This window comes from Pristiophorus japonicus, chromosome 1 (genome assembly GCF_044704955.1).
Source record: "Pristiophorus japonicus isolate sPriJap1 chromosome 1, sPriJap1.hap1, whole genome shotgun sequence".
Lineage (NCBI taxonomy): Eukaryota > Metazoa > Chordata > Chondrichthyes > Pristiophoridae > Pristiophorus > Pristiophorus japonicus.
Genome location: NC_091977.1, coordinates 189752110 through 189771076, shown reverse-complemented (window position 1 = coordinate 189771076; position 18967 = coordinate 189752110). Strand labels below are relative to the sequence as shown.

At 40.6% G+C, this 18967-nt stretch overlaps 1 protein-coding gene across 1 annotated transcript in view; it reads right to left on the bottom strand.

Annotated features, from left to right (window-relative positions):
* The window catches only part of atg10 (ATG10 autophagy related 10 homolog (S. cerevisiae)), a 419083-nt gene extending 405986 nt beyond the window's left edge, over window positions 1-13097 (bottom strand). Inside the window, exon 1 of the mRNA XM_070867422.1 lies at window positions 13057-13097. The gene's annotated coding sequence lies outside the window, so the exon portion shown is untranslated. The remainder of the gene's footprint in view (window positions 1-13056) is intronic.
* Between the last annotated feature and the right edge of the window lie 5870 nt (window positions 13098-18967).

Below are 18967 nucleotides of genomic sequence, written 5' to 3'. Positions count from 1 at the left end.
AGAACAGCCATGATCTTATTGAATGGCGGAGCAGGCTCGAGGGGCCAAATGATCGTCTCCTGTTTCTATTTCTTATGTTCTTATGTTCTTATCTAGAGGACTAGAATGCAAGGGGGTATAAGTTAGACCAGTTAGCCTAACATCTGCGGTTGGGAAAATGTTGGAGTCCATTATTAAAGAAGCAGTAGCAAAATTCGGTCAGGCAGAGTCAGCCTGGATTTATGAAGGGGAAGTCATGTTTGACAAATTTGCTGGAATTCTTTGAGGATGTAACGAACAGGGTGGATAAAGGGGAACCAGTGGATGTGGTGTATTTGGACTTCCAGAAGGCATTTGACAAGGTGCCACATAAAAGGTTACTGCACAAGATCAAAGTTCATGGGGTTGGGAGTAATATATTAGCATGGAAAGAGGATTGGCTAACGAACAGAAAACTGAGAGTCGGGATAAATGGTTCATTCTCGGGTTGGCAATCAGTAACCAGTGGGGTGCTGCAGGGATCAGTGCTGGGACCCCAACTGTTTACAATCTATATTAACGACTTGGAAGAAGGGACTGAGTGTAACGTAGCCCAGTTTGCTGATGATACAAAGATGGGAGGAAAAGCAATGTGTGAGGAGGACACAAAAAATCTGCAAAAGGACATCGAGAGGCTGAGTGAGTGGACAAAAATTTGTCAGATGGAGTATAATGTTGGAAAGTGTGAGGTCATTCACTTTGGCATAAAAAATCAAAGATCAAGTTATTATTTAAATGGAGAAAGATTGCAAAGTGCTGCAGTACAGTGGGACCTGGGGGTACTTGTGCATGAAACACAAAAAGATAGTATGCAGGTACAGCAAGTGATCAGGAAGACCGGTGGCATCTTGGCCTTTATTGCAAAGGGGATGGAATATAAAAGCAGGGAAGTCTTGCTACAGTTATACAGGGTATTGGTGAGGCTACACCTGGAATACTGCGTGCAGTTTTGGTTTCCATATTTACGAAAGGATATACTTGCTTTGGAGGCAGTTCAGAGAAGGTTCACTAGATTGATTCCGGAGATGAGGGGGTTGACCTCTGAGGAATTGGCATCACGGAGACATGGTTCCAGGGTGACCAAGGCTGGAACTCAACATCCAGGGGTATTCAACATTTAGGAAGGATCGACAGAAAGGAAAAGGAGGTGGGGTGGCGTTGCTGGTTAAAGAGGAAATTAATGCAATGGTAAGGAAGGACATTAGCTTGGATGATGTGGAATCGGTATGGGTGGAGCTATAGAATACCAAAGGGCAGAAAATGCTCGTGGGAGTTGTGTACAGACCACCAAACAGTAGTAGTGAGGTTGGGGACAACATCAAACAAGAAATTAGGGATGCGTGCAATAAAGCTACAGCAGTTATCATGGGCGGCTTTAATCAGCATGTTGATTGGGCTAACCAAACTTGTAGCAATGCGGTGGAGGAGGATTTCCTGGAGTGTATTAGGGATGGTTTTCTAGACCAATATGTCGAGGAGCCAACTAGAGGGCTGGCCATCCTAGACTGGGTGTTGTGTAATGAGAAAGGACTAATTAGCAATCTTGTTGTGCGAGGCCCCTTGGGGAACAGTGACCATAATATGGTAGAATTCTTTATTAAGATGGAGAGTGACACAGTTAATTCAGAGACTAGGGTCCTGAACTTAAGGAAAGGTAACTTCGATGGTATGAGACGTGAATTGGCTAGATGAGATTGGCGAGTGATACTTAAAGGGTTGACGGTGGATAGGCATTGGCAACATTTAAAGATCAGAACTTCAACAATTGTCCATCCCTGTCTGGAGTAAAAGTATAACGGGGAAGGTGGCTCAACCGTGGCTAACAAGGGAAATTAAGGAGAGTGTTAAATCCAAGGAAGAGGCATATAAATTGGCCAGAAAAAGCAGCAAAGCTGAAGACTGGGAGAAATTTAGAATTCAGCAGAGGAGGACAAAGGGTTTAATTAGGAGGGGGAAAATAGAGTATGAGAGGAAGCTTGCTCGGAACATAAAAACTGACTGCAAAAGCTTCTGTACATATATGGAGAAAAAGATTAGTGAAGACAAATGTAGGTCCCTTGCAATCAGATTCAGGTGAATTCATAATGGGAAACAAAGAAATGGCGGACCAATTGAACAAATACTTTGGTTCTGTCTTCACGAAGGAAGACACAAATAACCTTCCGGAAATTCTAAGGGACCGAGGGTCTAGTGAGAAGGAGGAACTGAAGGAAATCCTTATTAGGCGGGAAATTGTGTTAGGGAAATTGATGGGATTGAAGGCCGATAAATCCCCGGGGCCTGATAGTCTGTATCCCAGAGTACTTAAGGAAGTAGCCCTAGAAATAGTGGATGCATTGATGATCATTTTCCAACAGTCTATCAACTCTGGATCGGTTCCTATGGACTGGAGGGTAGCTAATGTAACATCACTTTTTAAGAAGGGAGGGAGAGAGAAGGCACGTAATTATAGACCGGTTAGCCGGACATCAGTAGTGGGGAAAATGTTGGAATCAATTATTAAGGATGAAATAGCAGCTCATTTGGAAAGCAGTGACGGGATCGGTCCAAGTCAGCATGGATTTATGAAAGGAAAATCCTGCTTGACAAATCTTCTAGAATATTTTAAGGATGAAACTGGTAGAGCGGACAAGGGAGAACCGGTGGATGTGGTGTATTTGGACTTTCAAAAGGCTTTTGACAAGGTCCCACACAAGAGATTGGTGTGCAAAATTAAAGCACATGGTATTGGGGTAATGTACTGATGTGGATAGAGAACTGGTTGGCAGACAGGAAGCAGAGAGTCGGGATAAACGTTCCTTTTCAGAATAGCAGGCAGTGACTAGTGGGTTGCCGCAGGGCTTGGTGCTGGGACCCCAGCTATTTCCAATATACATTAATGACTTGGATGAGGGAATTGAGTGTAATATCTCCAAGTTTGCAGATGACACTAAGCTGGGTGGCGTTGTGAGCTGTGAGGATGCTAAAAGGCTGCAGGGTGACTTGGACAGGTTAGGTGAGTGGGCAAATGAGTGGCAGATGCAGTATAATGTGGATAAATGTGAGGTTATCCACTTTGGTGGCAAAAACACGAAGACAGAATATTATTTGAATGGCGGAAGATTAAGAAAAGGGGAGGTGCAACGAGACCAGGGTGTCATGGTATATCAGTCATTGAAAGTTGGCATGCAGGTACAGCAGGCAGTGAAGAAAGAAAATGGTATGTTGGCCTTCATAGCTAGGGGATTTGAGTATAGGAGCATGGAGGTCTTACTGCAGTTGTACAGGGCCTTAGTGAGGTCTCATCTGGAATATTGTGTTCAGTTTTGGTCTCCTAATATGAGGAAGGACATTCTTGCAATTGAGGGAGTGCAGCAAAGGTTCACCATACTGATTCCCGGCATGGCAGGACTGACATATGAGGAGAGACTGGATCGATTGGGCCTGTATTTACTGGAGTTTAGAAAGATGAGAGGGGATCTCATTGAAACATATAAAATTCTGACGGGACTTGACAGGTTAGATGCAGGAAGAATGTTCCCGATGTTGGGGAATTCCAGAACCAGGGGACATAGTCTAAGGATAAGGGGTAAGCCATTTAGGACTGAGATGAAGAGAAACTTCTTCACTCAGAGAGTTATTAACCTGTGGAATTCCCTACTGTAGAGAGTTGTTGATGCCAGTTCATTGGATATATTCAAGAGGGAGTTAGATATGGCCCTTATGGCTAAAGGGATCAAGGGGTATGGAGAGAAAGCAGGAAAGGGGTACTGAGGTGAATGATCAGCCATGAACTTATTGAATGGTGGTGCAGGCTCTAAGGGCCGAATGTCCTGCTCTGCACCTATTTTCTATGTTTCTATGTTTCTATGAAAGGTTGAGTAGTTTGGGCCTCTACTCATTGGAATTCAGAAGGATGAGAGGTGATTTTATTGAAACGTATAAAATTATGACGGGCTTGACAGGGTGGATACAGAGAGGATGTTTCCACTGATAGTGGAGACTAGAACCAGAGGGTATAATCTTAGAATAAGGGGCCGCCCATTTGAAACTGAGATGAGGAGAAATTTCTTCTCTCCGAGGGTTGTGAAGCTGTGGAATTCGCTGCCTCAGAGAGCTGTGGAAGCTGGAACATTGAATAAATTTAAGACAGAAATAGACAGTTTCTTAAACGATAAGGGAATAAGGGGTTATGGAGAGCGGGCAGGGAAGTGGACCTGAGTCCATTATCGGATCAGCCATGATTGTATTCAATGGCAGAGCAGGCTCAAGGAACTGTATGGCCTATTCCTGCTCCTACTTCTTATGTTCTTATAAGTTATGCTGGAGTTATGTAAAGCCTTGGTTAGGCCACACCTAGAGTACTGTGAGCAGTTCTGGGCACAACACCTTAGGAAGGATGTATTGTCCTTGGAGGGAGAGTAGTGCAGGTTTGCCAGTATGATACCTGGACTCCAAGGGTTAAATTATGATGAGAGATTACACAAATTAGTGTTGTATTCACTAGAGTTCAGAAGGTTAAGTAGTGATTTGATCGAAGTTTTCAAGGTATTAAGGGGAACAGATAGGGTAGATCGAGAGAAACTATTTCCACTGTTTGGGGATACTAGGACTAGGGGCATAGTCTAGAAATTAGAGCCAGACCTTTCAGGAGTGAAATTAGGAAACAGTTCTACACACAAAGGCCCCAAGTTTCGTCCCGCGGCGAAAACGGCGCACCTCCGAGCTGGGCGCCTGTTTTTCGCGCCGAAAACTGCGTTTAAAAAAAACTCCGATATTCTCGAGCTCCTTGGAGCTCGATGTCTGCTTGGCGCGGCGCGCTCTTCGCAGCAGGGGGCGGAGCCTAACACTCGCGCCGATTTTCTAAGTAGCAGGGGGCGGGTACAATTCGTGGTGCCGGCAACCCTGCGCGTGTGCATTGAAGCGTGCGCGCATGCGCAGTCTCACACAAACATTGGCACTCAGCCATTTTTAAAAGGACTGCAGAAAAAGTGAAGATTTGTTTCTTGGACCCCTGCAAAGGCTTGTAATTTAATTTTTTTGATATTTCTATGTGTGAGGGAGTGCTTTTAGCAGCACTGCTGAATAAATCACCTGCTGAAATCAGTGAGTTCAGCTTTTCACTGCTAAACTTGCAGAACCGGTGCTGCATTGGTGCATGCAAATTAAGGACTGTGTGTTTGGAGAAATAAGAGTGCCAATTCAACTTTGCAATGGATCAACGTCCACCATTGCATAATACGTGGTGTTGACAATGCAGCACCCATTCTGCAAATTTAAATATAAAACTGTCGATGTGGCTGCCTCTCCCTGTCCAAATGGCCTCAGTCCCACTCACAGCTTGAAGGCTGCTGCTGTATCTTCAGCTGCCGTCGAGCCACTGACGCCACCCCTTAAGCGTGGCCGAATGGCCTCAAGCACCATAAAGAGCTGCGTGTGTCAGGTGTTGATTCTTTGGCTGCTGGCCAGCCACTGACGCCGCTGCTATCTCATGGCCGAATGGCCTCACGTCGGTCCGCTGCTGATTCTTCGCGGCCAGCCACGAAGAGAATGAAGGCCTGCCTCAAGCACCGCAGCTCAGCTCGAAGGCTGCTTGCTGCCGCTGCCGTCGAGACACTGACGCCACACCCCTGCCTGTCTCCAACATGAAAGGCCTGCCTGAAGCACTTTCACACAGGTAGGAACATGGTTTATTTAATCTTTTCTTTGCTTATAAATTTTTATTCAGGTTGGATTTATTTGTATAATATTTGTATAAGTATAACTAAGGATTGATTGTAGAATTTAATGACTTCCCTTCCCCCCCCCCTCCCCCCCCCACCTTGTTCCCTACGCCTAATTTGTAACCTACGCCTGATTTTCTAAAGTGTAGACAAGGTTTTTTCGAGCGTACAAAAATCTTCACTTACTCCATTCTAAGTTAGTTTGGAGTAAGTTTTCACTGACGAAACTTTGAAAACAGGCGTAAGTGGCTGGACATGACCCTTTTGAAAAAAAAATTCTGTTCCAAAGTGAAATTGTTCTAACTGACTAGAACTGGAGCAAACTAAATGGCGAGAATTCCGATTTCTAAGATACTCCGTTCTACACCAGTTGCTCCTAAAAATCAGGAGCAAATCATGGCGAAACTTGGGGCCATTGGGTGGTAGAAGTTTGGAATTCTCTTCTGCAAACAGCAATTGATGCTAGATCAATTGTAAATTTTAGATTGATAGATTTTTGTTAATCAAATGTATTAAGGAATATCGGACAAAGGTCAGTATAGGGAGTTAGGTCGCAGATCAGCCATGATATCATTCAATGGTGGAACAGGCTCAGAGGGCTAATGTCCTACTCCTGTGGCTCAGTGGGTAGCACTTTTACCTCTGAGTCAAAAGGTTGTGGGTTCAAGTCCCACTCCAGAGACTTGAGAACAAAAATCTAGGCTGCCACTCCAGTGTAGTGCTGAGGGAATGCTGCACTGTTGGAGGTGCTGTCTTTTGGATGAGACGTTAAACCGAGGCCCCACCTGCTCTCTCAAGTGGACATAAAAGATCCTATGACATTATTTCGAAGAAGAGCAGAGGAGATATCCCCGGTGTCCTGGCCAATATTTATCCCTCAATCAACATAACAAAAACAGATTATCTTGTCATTATCACATTGCTGTTTGTGGGAGCTTGCTTGTAGCAAATTGGCTGCTGCGTTTCCTACAGGGCAACAGTGACTACATTCCAAAAATACTTAATTGGCTGTAACGTACTTTGAGACGTCCAGTGGTCGTGAAAGGCACTATATAAATTCAAGTCTTTATTTTCCTGAACCTACGTTTCTATGCTCACAGAAACGGGCTATTCGGCCCAACTGGTCACAGTATGATACGATAAATATTGGTGCCCACTACTTTCCAGAACACTGAGTTCCCAGGTTCAGTCATGCCATCAAGGGAATCACAAAATACTTTTGATATATGGCAGGTGGGAAATTGGACGATGACTTACCTTGGGATGGTCTTGTTTGCTTCATAGCTTTATTAACATAAGGCTGGGAAGACATGCCCTGCACATCATATCAATCATGAAATGAAAGTGAATGATCAGTAGGAAGAAAACTAACTTCAAAATTGTGGAAATAAAAAAAACAAAATGACCCATTTATTTTACTATTGTGTAAAGTATGTAGTACACACTACACATTTCTGTAAAACATTTATACAGTAGAAAGCTCAATAGGATCAAAAATGACTGTTGCAGGCAGGTCTTAGAACATTTGTTAGTTTAAATCACCATTTGAAGATTGCGTAGTATTGTAGAAATTACAGTAAAGGATGAAACCCAAAATGTGCACTGGGGAGAACCTCTCGACAATTCAAGACTAAGTCATGTGACAATCACAACTTTTGAGTTGCAGAAGAAAAACTAGTGCAACATTGTGGCAACCTTCATATCTGCCAGCATCTTTGATTTTTTAATGACTGCATTTGTTTACAGGAAGGGCTGACAGCTATCCAATAATTGTTGCTAATACTGTCTCTTTAGTATTGAAGGCCTTTTTAATCCTAACCCTAATGCAAAGTGTGCAGTTTCCTTACATGATGCTTCGTTAAAGTGATTTGCTAGGTTTATGAATGTAGTGGTAGGAAATAAAAATTGAGGAAAAATACAGTATTATTCAATTCAGAGCATTCTATGATTGACCCTGCCCCACTACCATTGCGATTGCTGTAGAATTTGGTGCAGAAACACCACTGCCATCCTTAAAGGATTGAGATTGATGCTAAAATTCTAGCTTCCACTTCAAGCTATGACCTTGTCTAATTGATACCATTAATACAAAAAATTCTTAACATTACTACATATTTATATTTATTTTATATACTTCAAAAGAAAGGATGTCCATTAGTCCATAATTTTGAACATGTATCAGCTCAGGAACTAAACACTTGTATTTTCACTCCTACTGCCTCTCCACAACCTGACCCCATTTCAAACAGTGCATGAAAGAGTGAAAAATACAATACTTTTCCTACCACATCTCTAATTGACACAATGAACTGAGAACATCATGGTCCTGATCATTGGAGAGGTTTTGTCCTAATTTTTATTTCATTTTATCTGTATCTATAAATAATATATCAAAAATGGTATATCTGTGAGCATTTCCTGTCTGCAAAACCTTTTGCCATGTTTTATAAAACCTTTGAGTCAATGTTTACTCCTATAAATTCTTCTGTCCACTGTTATATTGAAAATTGTCCATGTAAACTCAAAGTGTCTATTGACACCACTGTGTAAGCAAATGAGTTGGAGGCGGGGCGAGACTTATGGTAGGACTTACAGCAAACAGTAAATTTTACAGCAAAGCCTATTTACTCAGCAAACAGCAAAGTTTATTTACTCAGAAAAGAGCAAAGCAAACAAAGTCTATTTACAGAATCTATTTAAAAAGAATCTCCATGACCTGCAGCAAACTGAACTCATGAATGAAACTGCAGCAACTTCTCCTGATAAAAGCAGGGTGATTTCTCCAGCAAAATGTAGTGAGTGGAGGGTAGTTCCAGAATACAAATTATGTGCATAAAATCAATCCCAGTTACTTACAGCAATATGGTCTCCAGGTGTGATTGACGAGGAATAACCCATCATCTCCATTCTGACCGGGAATAGTGGTGTCACTGTATGCAGCCATGTAAACTATCCAGTCTATTATATACTCTGGCTAGTGGTGGTGCTGTATAGCCTCAGTTTTGCATCTCACAGCTCCACAGCCTATACTACAGAGATATCCCTCTGCTCTAAGCAACGAGAATGCTCAGCTTCCTAAATTGTCACAATTTTTTTCTAGTTAACTAATTATATCTTACACACATGTATATATGAAAATTTGTTTAATTTGATTGTCTCAAATTTCATATTCATGAACCAGCGACGAATCTGAATTGAACAGAGTTGGGTAGAACGTCATCTGGGCTTGTGTCTGGACCAGACTTTATGCTCCTGTTGTGCACCCAAAACAGGAGGCCCAAGACCGGCCCTCAATTGGGCCTCGGGCCTCATTAATAGTTTATATGCAAGCTGCTCGCTCCCGTTGTGCCTCCACGGGCAGCTCACGCATTGAAGATGCCGAATGTTGGGCTGCTTGATTCACCGGCAGTGGCCCAAATGTAAGTCCTGAGAGGGGTTTTGAGCAGGCAACAAGTAAGGGCCAATTGTGATGACTGTGGAGTCAGGGGAGGACTGCTGCTCCTTCTGGCTTCATAGGAAGGTTTTTTTTAATATACATTTTTTAAAAAGTCCCTTATATTGATAGTCACAAGGGCAGCTGATGAATTCCAAAGCAGGCCCGGAACCTGCTCCATTCATCGTAAAAAAACATTTCCAGTGGGGTCTTTCAACAGGTGTTAAGCCCCTAATTAATATATTCCTGTTTACAGTGGTCATCAGGGACGACTAAAAAAAATGGGCCTGACGAATTTAACACTGGTCGAAATGCATGTGCAGATTGGTGCGGGCCGTTGCAGTGCTAAATTTGTTAGAACAGTATTGCACTTGTTTTGCACCGGATAAGCAGACACAATACATACCAATTTCTATCCAATATGTTTAAAATTATGTTAACTTTTTGGGGGCGAAATTGCCAGGTGGTAGAGCCCCTCTCCCCCAGAGTGAAAACTGCCTTGCACTAATGGAGCTATAAAATTGGGCAATTTTGCTCCCTTTGAGTTTTACATTTTATCATTTCCTCCAGCATTACAGATCATTCCTGTAAGTAAGCTTGTGCTCCATACGACCTGGATTGTATCTTTGCTTGCCAAATTTCTAGTTAGTGGTGATAAGCCCAGGGGCCAATAGAGAACTCTCATCACTATATTCGAGTTTACTGGATATACCATGTGATTTCCTTGACTTCGGTAGGTGGAAGAATAAATACTCTGTCAGACCTTGGCTTAAGCTATAAATTATTACTAAGATTTATTGATTAGTAAACAACAAATGAACAGTATTAAATACAAAAACAGTAAATTTACAGTAATCACAGACTTTACTATTATCCTCAGAATATCAAAAACAATAACACTAAAACAAAACCTGACCCTTGAAACACAATGCCCTTTCACTGTCAGCTTCAGAATAACTATTGACCGTGAGAAAGTTAGCCTCAGATACACCATTCAAATCCTTTGAAGATAGACTGAAACAAAGGATGTTTAAAATCTATCCCTCATAAGTGCATTAGTTAATCAGTCATTCATTGCATTCAAAACTATGTTTGCGCACACAAGTACAGCTGCTATTTGCTGGTAAGTAAGGTTGGTGAGTTGCAGGCACAAGTAGCCACATGGGAATATATCGTGGCAATAACGGAGACCTGGCTCAATCAAAGGAAGGAATGGGCTAAAATGTATTCAGGAAAGATAGGGAAGGGAAAAAAGGAAGGGGTGGCAGTAGTGATCAAATATACTGTTCCAGCACTAGAAAGGGATAAGGTACTTGAGGGTTCAAAGACAGAATCGATTTGGTTAGAATTAAGGAACAATAGAAGAGCTATTATGCTGCTGGGTGTACATTATAGGCCACCAAAAAATGAGAAGGAGATAGTGGAGCAAATTTTCAGACAAATTGCTGAAAGATGCAAGATAATGGGGGACTTCAATTATTGTAATATAGACTTGGAAAGTAACAGTATAAAGGGCAAAGAAGGGGAGGGATTCCTGAAATGTGTACAAGAGAACTTTCTTGATCAGTATGTTTCCAGCTCAAAGAAAAAGGAAGCAGTGCTGGATCTAGCTCTGGGGATGAAAGTGGGGCAAGTAGAGCATGTTTCAATGGGAGAGCATTTGGGAAACAGTGATCACAATATCATTAGGTTTATAGTAGTTATGGAACAGGTCAAGGAAAAAACAAATGTGAAAATATTACATAGTACTAAATAGTATTTACAGCACAGAAACATGCCATTTGGCCCAACAGATCCATATCACTGTTTATGCTCCACACGAGCCTCCTTCCACCCTTATTCATCTAACCCCATCAAGGTATCCTTCTATTCCTTTCTCCCTCATGTGTTTATCTAGTTTCCCCTTAAATGCATCTATGCTAGTTGTCTCAACTACTCCTTGTGAAAGTGAGTTCCACATTCTAACCACTCTGGGTAAAGAAGATTCTCATAATAGGATTTATTAGCAACTTTCTTATACTTATGGCCCTTTGTTGTGGGCTCCCCGCAAGCGGAAACATCTTCTCTACATCTACCTTATCAGACCCTTTCATAATCTTAAAGTCCTCTATCAGATCACTATCAGATTTCTAGAAAAAAGAGCCCCAGCCTGTTCAATCTTACCTGATAGTTATAACTTCTCAGTTCTGGTATCATTCTAGTATATCTTTTTTGCACCTTCTCCAGTACCTCTACATCCTTTTTATAATATGGAGACCAGAACTGTTCATAGTACTTCAAGTGTGGTCTAACCAAGGTTCGATACAAATTTAACATAACTTCTCTGCTTTTCAATTTTATCCCTCTAGAAATGAACCCCAGTGCTTTGTTTGTATTTTTTATGCCCTTATTAACCTGCGTCGCTACTTTTAGTGATGCATATCTGTCCCCCAAATTCCTCTATTCCTCTAGCCCATTTAGACACTTATTTTCCAAGGAGTATGTGGCCTCGTTATTCTTAATACTAAAATGTACAGCCTCACACTTATCTATATTGAAGTTCATTTGACAATTATGTGCCCATTCTGCAAGTTTATTAAAGTCTTCCTGTATTTTGTTGCAGTCCTCCTCTGCATTAACAGTTTGGTATTATCCGCAAATTTTAAAATTGTACTTCCGATTCCCGAGTCCAAATCGTTTGTGTAAGTAGTGAACAACAGTGTTCCCAGCACTGGTCCTTGTGGAACACCACTTCCTATCTTTTGCCAGTCTGAGTGAGTATTCAACTGGAGGGGGGCTAATTTCAAGGAGTTAAAAGGGAATCTGGTTCAGCTGGAAAGTGGGTTTAGGCTGGATAATCTCTTGTTGGCCGGCATGGACACGATGGGCCGGAATGACCTCCTTCCGTGCTGTAAACTTCTGTGATTCTATGATCAACAAGAGGCTCTGTAATCTCCAATTTGAATCTAGAGGCAGATATAAGTGGGCGGATGGGGGTTGCCAACAAAAAAAGAAAACGTACACATTTCTGAATTTTGAATTATTTCCGGTGGTTACACGACGATAATAGCGAACAATCTTTTGACCTGGTCTTTCCTTAGAAAAGCGCACGTTGTCCTGTGCACACAGACCTCTTCCCTGAGTGCAGGGTAACTTGTCTTTTCTGAGACAACAGCAAACGATGTAACCTGTTGTCCGAATGAGTCATTCTACAGCTGAAATAGTGACGCACAGAACAACCCGTAATTTGTGCAGAATTTGTAACCGAGCTACGATTAAAACTCACAGTACAGATCAATAATGATTGCTTTAATCCTAATCCATTTTAACCGCGTATTGTACATGTGCCTGCTCTGATATATTTTATTTCTGAAAAGTTACCAATAATGGTTATCCCAAACAATACAATCCTTAAATATTTTATTCCCGAGCACAAACCCTTCTGTATATTTACGGTCAAATATACACTGTGTTTTAAAGCGAATGAAATGATTATTTAAAGATTTCTATTGTTTTCACTGCTCCCACTGGACAATAAAAAACCAGCGAGTGCTGGCTGAATCTCAGAGGATTTAAAGTAAAATACATTGGCTGAAGAAACATAGGAAGTGTGTTTCACTTTCACTGAAGACCACTGATTTGCTTTCGTTTGGTAATTATTCTGGGATTTAATGAAATTAAATTTTATCAACTAACCCCTTCTGAAAGTATAAAGTGTTAATGTCCAAAACGGACAGCAGTGAATCCAGCACCGCAGCTCTGCGTAAACAACAGGCCATTTCGCAGTGGCATGTCACATTTGTCCCGTGTTGAGATATATAGTTTCATTACAACATAAAGTTAGCATTTTTTTTGCCAATCTTCCCATGTAGTGTGTTTTATATATAATGTATACTAATGCAAAAATACATTAAACCTTCTTACTATTTTACGATCAGTAGTTTCAAAATGTGGAAGAATATGCCTGTAGTAGTTGTTGATGTAGCAGAGGGAGTTATTTCCACTCGCCCTAAAACTTCTTTCCGAGTTCGACCTTATTAGAGACGGGCTGCTCCAAAAACACGGAATTATGGATCGTGCTTAGGAGTCAAAAGCCGTGTGAATTAGCTCCGTGAGAAGTAATTTGAAACTACGAAACGTGCTAAAACTGATAAATATGTTTCCATTCTTTCTAAATCGTATCTGTAAATTCTATACTTGCAACTCTGCCTCATATGTCAAAATCCTGTTTCTGTACAATTACATTGTTGTTGAAATAAAATTGAATGTATTAACCGCTTCATGGATTTGTAAACTACATTTACAGAATACTTTTCGAATCCTAAATATGACCAACATTTAGATAATCTTACTTTCATTTAAATATGTATTCACGTAACTCTGATTAGTGTATGCACGTATGATTAATGGCTAAAACACTTTCTTGTTTGCTTCTTAAAAGCATCTTAGTGGTTAATGATGAAGCAAGTATAAGAAGCACCAATATATTTAACTCCACGTTGGTGGGGTTGATGACCTACTGTAGCTCAGTAACATGGACATACAAGAATGGGAAGGTCTCTACTGCAAAGACTACAGTGTGTTATGAAGAGAGTTTAAAAATATAAACAGGTTTGCATATAATCAACATTGAGGTGGGTAGCGGTGTTCCACAAGGATCAGTGCTGGGACCACTGTTGTTCACAATTTATATTAACGATTTAGACTTTGGAATCAAAAACACAATTTCTAAATTTGCAGATGACACCAGATTGGGGACGATCATCAATACAGAGGAGCACTGCAACACATTACAGGAGGACATTAATAAATTTGCAGAATGGGCACATAATTAGCAAATGAAGTTCAACACAGATAAATGTGAGATATTACATTTTGGTAGGAAAAATAAGGAGGTCACTTATTACTTGGAGGGTGAGTGTCTAGGTGGAGTAGAAGAACAAAGGGATCTTGGAGTACAAATACACTATTCGCTAAAAGTTGCGACACAGGTCATAAAAACAGCAAACCAAGCTCGAGGATTTATTTCTAGAGGTATAGAATTGAAAAGTAGGGAAGTTATGCTAAACCTGTATCGAACCTTGGTAAGGCCACACTTAGAGTACGTGTACAGTTCTGGTCGCCATATTATTGAAAGGGTATAGAGGAAGTTGAAGCAGAGAAGATTGACAAGGGTGATACCAGAAATGCGAGGCTATGTATATCAGGAAAAATGAACAGGCTGGGTCTCTTTTCTCTTGAAAAAAGGCTGAGGGGTGACAATAGAGGTCTTTAAAATTATGAAAGGGTTTGATAGAGTGGATACAGAGAGAATGTTTCCACTTGTGGGGAAGGGCATAAATAGAGGCCATCAATATAAAATAGTCACCAAGAAATCCAATAGGGAATTCAGAAGAAACTTTTTTACCCAAAGAGTGGTGAGAATCTGAAACTCGCTACCACAGGGAGTGGTTGAAATGAATAGCATAGATGCATTTAAGGGGAGGCTAGACAAGCAAATGAGGGAGAAGGGGATAGTGGGTATGTGGATATATTTAGATGAGGAATGGCGAGAGGAGGCTCGAGTGGACCATAATCGCTGTCATGGACTGGTTGGGCCGAATGACCTGTTTCTGTGCTGTATATCCTATGTAATCCTATGTAATGTATATTTACTAAGTTCAGTTACAACTGGTATCTAATATTATTGATAATCATTTACATGAATAATTATATATAAACATGGTAAAATTGCTAAGGGAAATGGCAGGCAAATGTCAGCCCTATAAGTAACACAGTTCACAGGACAGATAAATGTTGTTAATTCAGAGGAAAGCAGATTCCCACAGTGGCACTCACATTTGAACTGACCAGGAATAAGGTAGAATAAGGTCTACTACTGGAATGCTGTAAATTGCACACATGACCACTGAACTCTATTCCTAATTGCTTCCAGAACTCAGTGATCTGCTACATGTTACTGTGAAGATATAAGTGATAGAGCAATCATACAAGCCAAGGAGCCAATCTGTAGGACTGTCAGAAGTCAAATTAGGAAAATATTATAATGCCAGGGGATTTGATCCATATTCAAGTATAATTGATTGAAGTAAAGGTACATAAGTATGTATTGTTGTATACTGACAGTTGTCCTTGTACAGAAGATTACAATCATCAATTTATAATACAAAATAATGGGTCAAAAATTGCAGTCAGAGGCTTCTTCCGACTGAAATTTTTTTAAGCAAGTACCTGGTGGTCACGGAGGAATGAACACTTCCGGTCCGAGGCCTAGATGCGCAGCCCAGCGCAGAGGCCCACGCATCCCAGGAACGTAAGCGCAATCTGGGATCACATGGGCCTGGACCACCAATCACAATGTAATATTTTCATTGATAATAATGGTGAGTTCCGTTTGTACGAGCTCCCATTACTATCAGTGAGAATACCCCCCAAAACACAGAAACACAACACAATAAAATAAAAAAAACTCACATATTTAAAATTAATTGAAATTGAATTAAATTAAATGTTTTAGGAAAAAAATATTTTTTTGAAAATGTTTTAAAAATGTTTTTATAGGGTTAAAAATAAATTTACCTTAATGGACAGGGTTTTTAATATAAAAATTCGTGATAAAATGTATTTTTCTATCTTTTAAAATTCTTACACTGGTAAAAGCAGGCGTAAGAGTTTGAAGGACTTTCGCTGGGCAAGAGTTGGGCAAATAGCTTTCCCGCCCAATCTCCATATACCTTGATTTCCCCTAGAGTCCAAAAATGTATCTATCTCAGCCTTGAATGTACTCAAAGACTCAGCATCGACAGCAATCTGGAGCAGAGAATTCAAAAGATTCACAACTCTCTGCGTGAAGAAATTCCTCCTCATCTCGGTCTTAAATGGCCTACCGCTTATCTTGAGACTATGCCCCCTAGTTTTAGACACTCCAGCCAGGGGAAACAACCTCTCAGCATCTACCCAGTCAATCCCCTTCAGAATCTTGTATATTTCAATAAGATTAGTTCTCATTCTTCCAGAGAGTATAGTTCCATTCTACACAATCTCTCATCATGGGACAGCCCTCTCATCCCAGGAATCAATCTTGTGAACTTTTGCTGCACCGCCTCCAAGGCAAGTATATCCTTCCTTAGATAAGGAGACCTTAACTGTGCACAGTACTCCAGGTGTGGTCACACCAAGGCCCAGTACAACTGTAGCAAGACTTCCTTATTCTAATACTCCAACCCCCCTTGCAATAAAGGCCAACATGCCATTTGCCATTCTTATTGCTTGCTGTACCTGCATGCTAGCTTTCTGTGTTTTTTGCATGAGGACACCCAAATTTCTCTGAACACTCAAAGTTTGTCAACATTTAAAAAATATTCTGGTTTTCTATTCTTCCTACAAAAGTGAATAACCTCACATTTCCCTACATTATACTCCATCTGCTACCTTACTGTCCATTTACTTAGTCTATCCATATCCTTTTGCAGACTGTGTTCTCCTCACAGCTTACTGTCCCACCTAGCTTTGTATCATCAGCAAACTTGGATACATTATACTCAGTTCCTTCATCTAGGTCATTAATATAGATTATAAATAGCTGAGGCCCCAGCACTGAGCCTTGCAGCACCCCACAAGTTACAGCATACCAACCTGAAAAAGACCCATTTATGCCTACACTCTGTTTTCTGTTCATTAGCCAATCCTCTATCTATGCTACAATATTACCCCCAACCCTATAAGCCCTTACCTTGTGTAATAACCTTTTATGTGGCACCTTATCGAATGCCTTTTGGAAATCCAAATATACTACATCCATTGGGTCCCCTTTATCTACCCTGCTAGTTACATCCTCAAAAAACTCAAATCATTTTGTCAAATACAATTTCTCTTTCATAAAACCATGTTGACTCTGCCTAATCATGTTATGATTTTTTAAGTGCCCTGATACCATTTCCTTAACAATGAATTCCAGCATTTTCCCAAGAACTGGCCTGTAGTTCCCTGTTTTCTATCTACCTCCTTTCTTGAATAGTGGTGTTACATTTGCTACCTTCCAATCCGCTGAGACCGTTTTAGAATCTAGGGCATTTTGAAAGATCAAAATCAATGCATCCACTATCTCTGCAGCCACCTCTTTTAAAACCCTAAAATGTAGGCTGTCAGGTCCAGGGGATTTGTCAGCTTTTAGTCTTATTAGTTTCTCTAGTACTTTTCCTGAGTACTTATATTAATTACATTAAATTCCTCACCTTCATTATACCTTTGGTTCCTCACTAGTTTTGGAATGGTTTTTGTGTCTCTACACACACTAAATATCTGTTTAACGTTTCTGCCATTTCCTTATTCCCCATAATAATTTCTCAGCCTCTAAGGGAACAATGTTTACTTTTGCTAGTCTCTTCCTTTTTACATACTTGTAGAAGCTCTGACAATCTGTTTTTATATTTCTTGCTAGTTTTCTCTCATAGTCTATTTTTTCCCTTTTTATCAACTTTTTGATCATCATTTGCTGGTTTCTGAAACTTTCACAATCCTCAAACTTACTACTATTCTTCACAACATTATAAGCTTCTTCCTTTAATCTAATGCTATCCTTAACTTCTTTAGTTAGCCACGATGGATCACTTTTCTCATGGAGTTTTTGTTTCGCAATGGAATGTATCTTTGTTGAGAATTATAAAATATTTCTTTAAATGCTAGCACCACCATACCTTTTAATCTATTTTTCCAATCTACCTTAGCCACCTATGTAATTGGCTTTATTTAAGTTTAAGACTCTAGCTTTGGACTTAGGCCAGTCACTCTCAAACTTAATGTGAAATTCTATCATATTCTGATCACTCTGCCCCTGAGGATCCTTTACTATGAGATTGCTAATTAACCCTGTCTCATTACACAATACAAGATCTAAAATAGCCTGTTCCCTGGTTGGTTCCATGACGTATTATTCTAGGAAATTGTCCCGAATGCATTCCATGAACTTGTTCTCCAGACTACCGTTGCCAATTTGATTTGTCCAGTCTACATGAAGATTAAAGTCCCTCACGATTATTGAATTCCCTTGTTACAAACTCTGACTACTTTTTGATTAATATTCTGTCCAATAGCTACTGTTAGGGGGCCTAGATATTACTCCCACCCTAGTGTTTTCTGCCCCTTGTTATTCCTTATCTCCACCCATACTGATTCAACTTCCTGATCTTCTGAGTGAGATCCTTTCTCACCACTGTCATGTCATCCTTCATTATCAGGGCTACTCCCCCTCCTTTTCCATTCTGCCTGTCTTTCCAAAACATCAAAAACCATGGAATGTTTAGTTCCCAACCTTGGTCGCCTTGCAACCACGTCTCTGTAATGGCTATTAGATCAATCCCATTTATCTCTATTTGTGTCACTTGTAAAGACAAACGTTGGTCCCTTGCAGTCGGATTTGGGTGAATTTATAATGGGGAACAAAGAAATGGCAGACCAATTGAACAAGTACTTTGGTTCTGTCTTCACAAAGGAAGACACAAATAACCTTCCCGATGTACTAGGGGTCCGAAGGTCTAATGAGAAGGAGGAACTGAAGGAAATCCTTACTGGGCAGAAAATTGTGTTAGGGAAATTGACGGGATTGAAGGCCAATAAATCCCCAGGGCCTGATAGTCTACATCCCAGAGTACTTAAGGAAGTGGCCCTAGAAATAGTGGATGCATTGGTGATCATTTTCCAACAGTCTATCAACTCTGGATCAGTTCCTATGGACTGGAGGGTTGCTAATGTAACACCACTTTTTAAAAAAGGAGGGAGAGAGAAAATGGGTAATTATAGACCGGTTAGCCTGACATCAGTAGTGGGGAAAATGTTG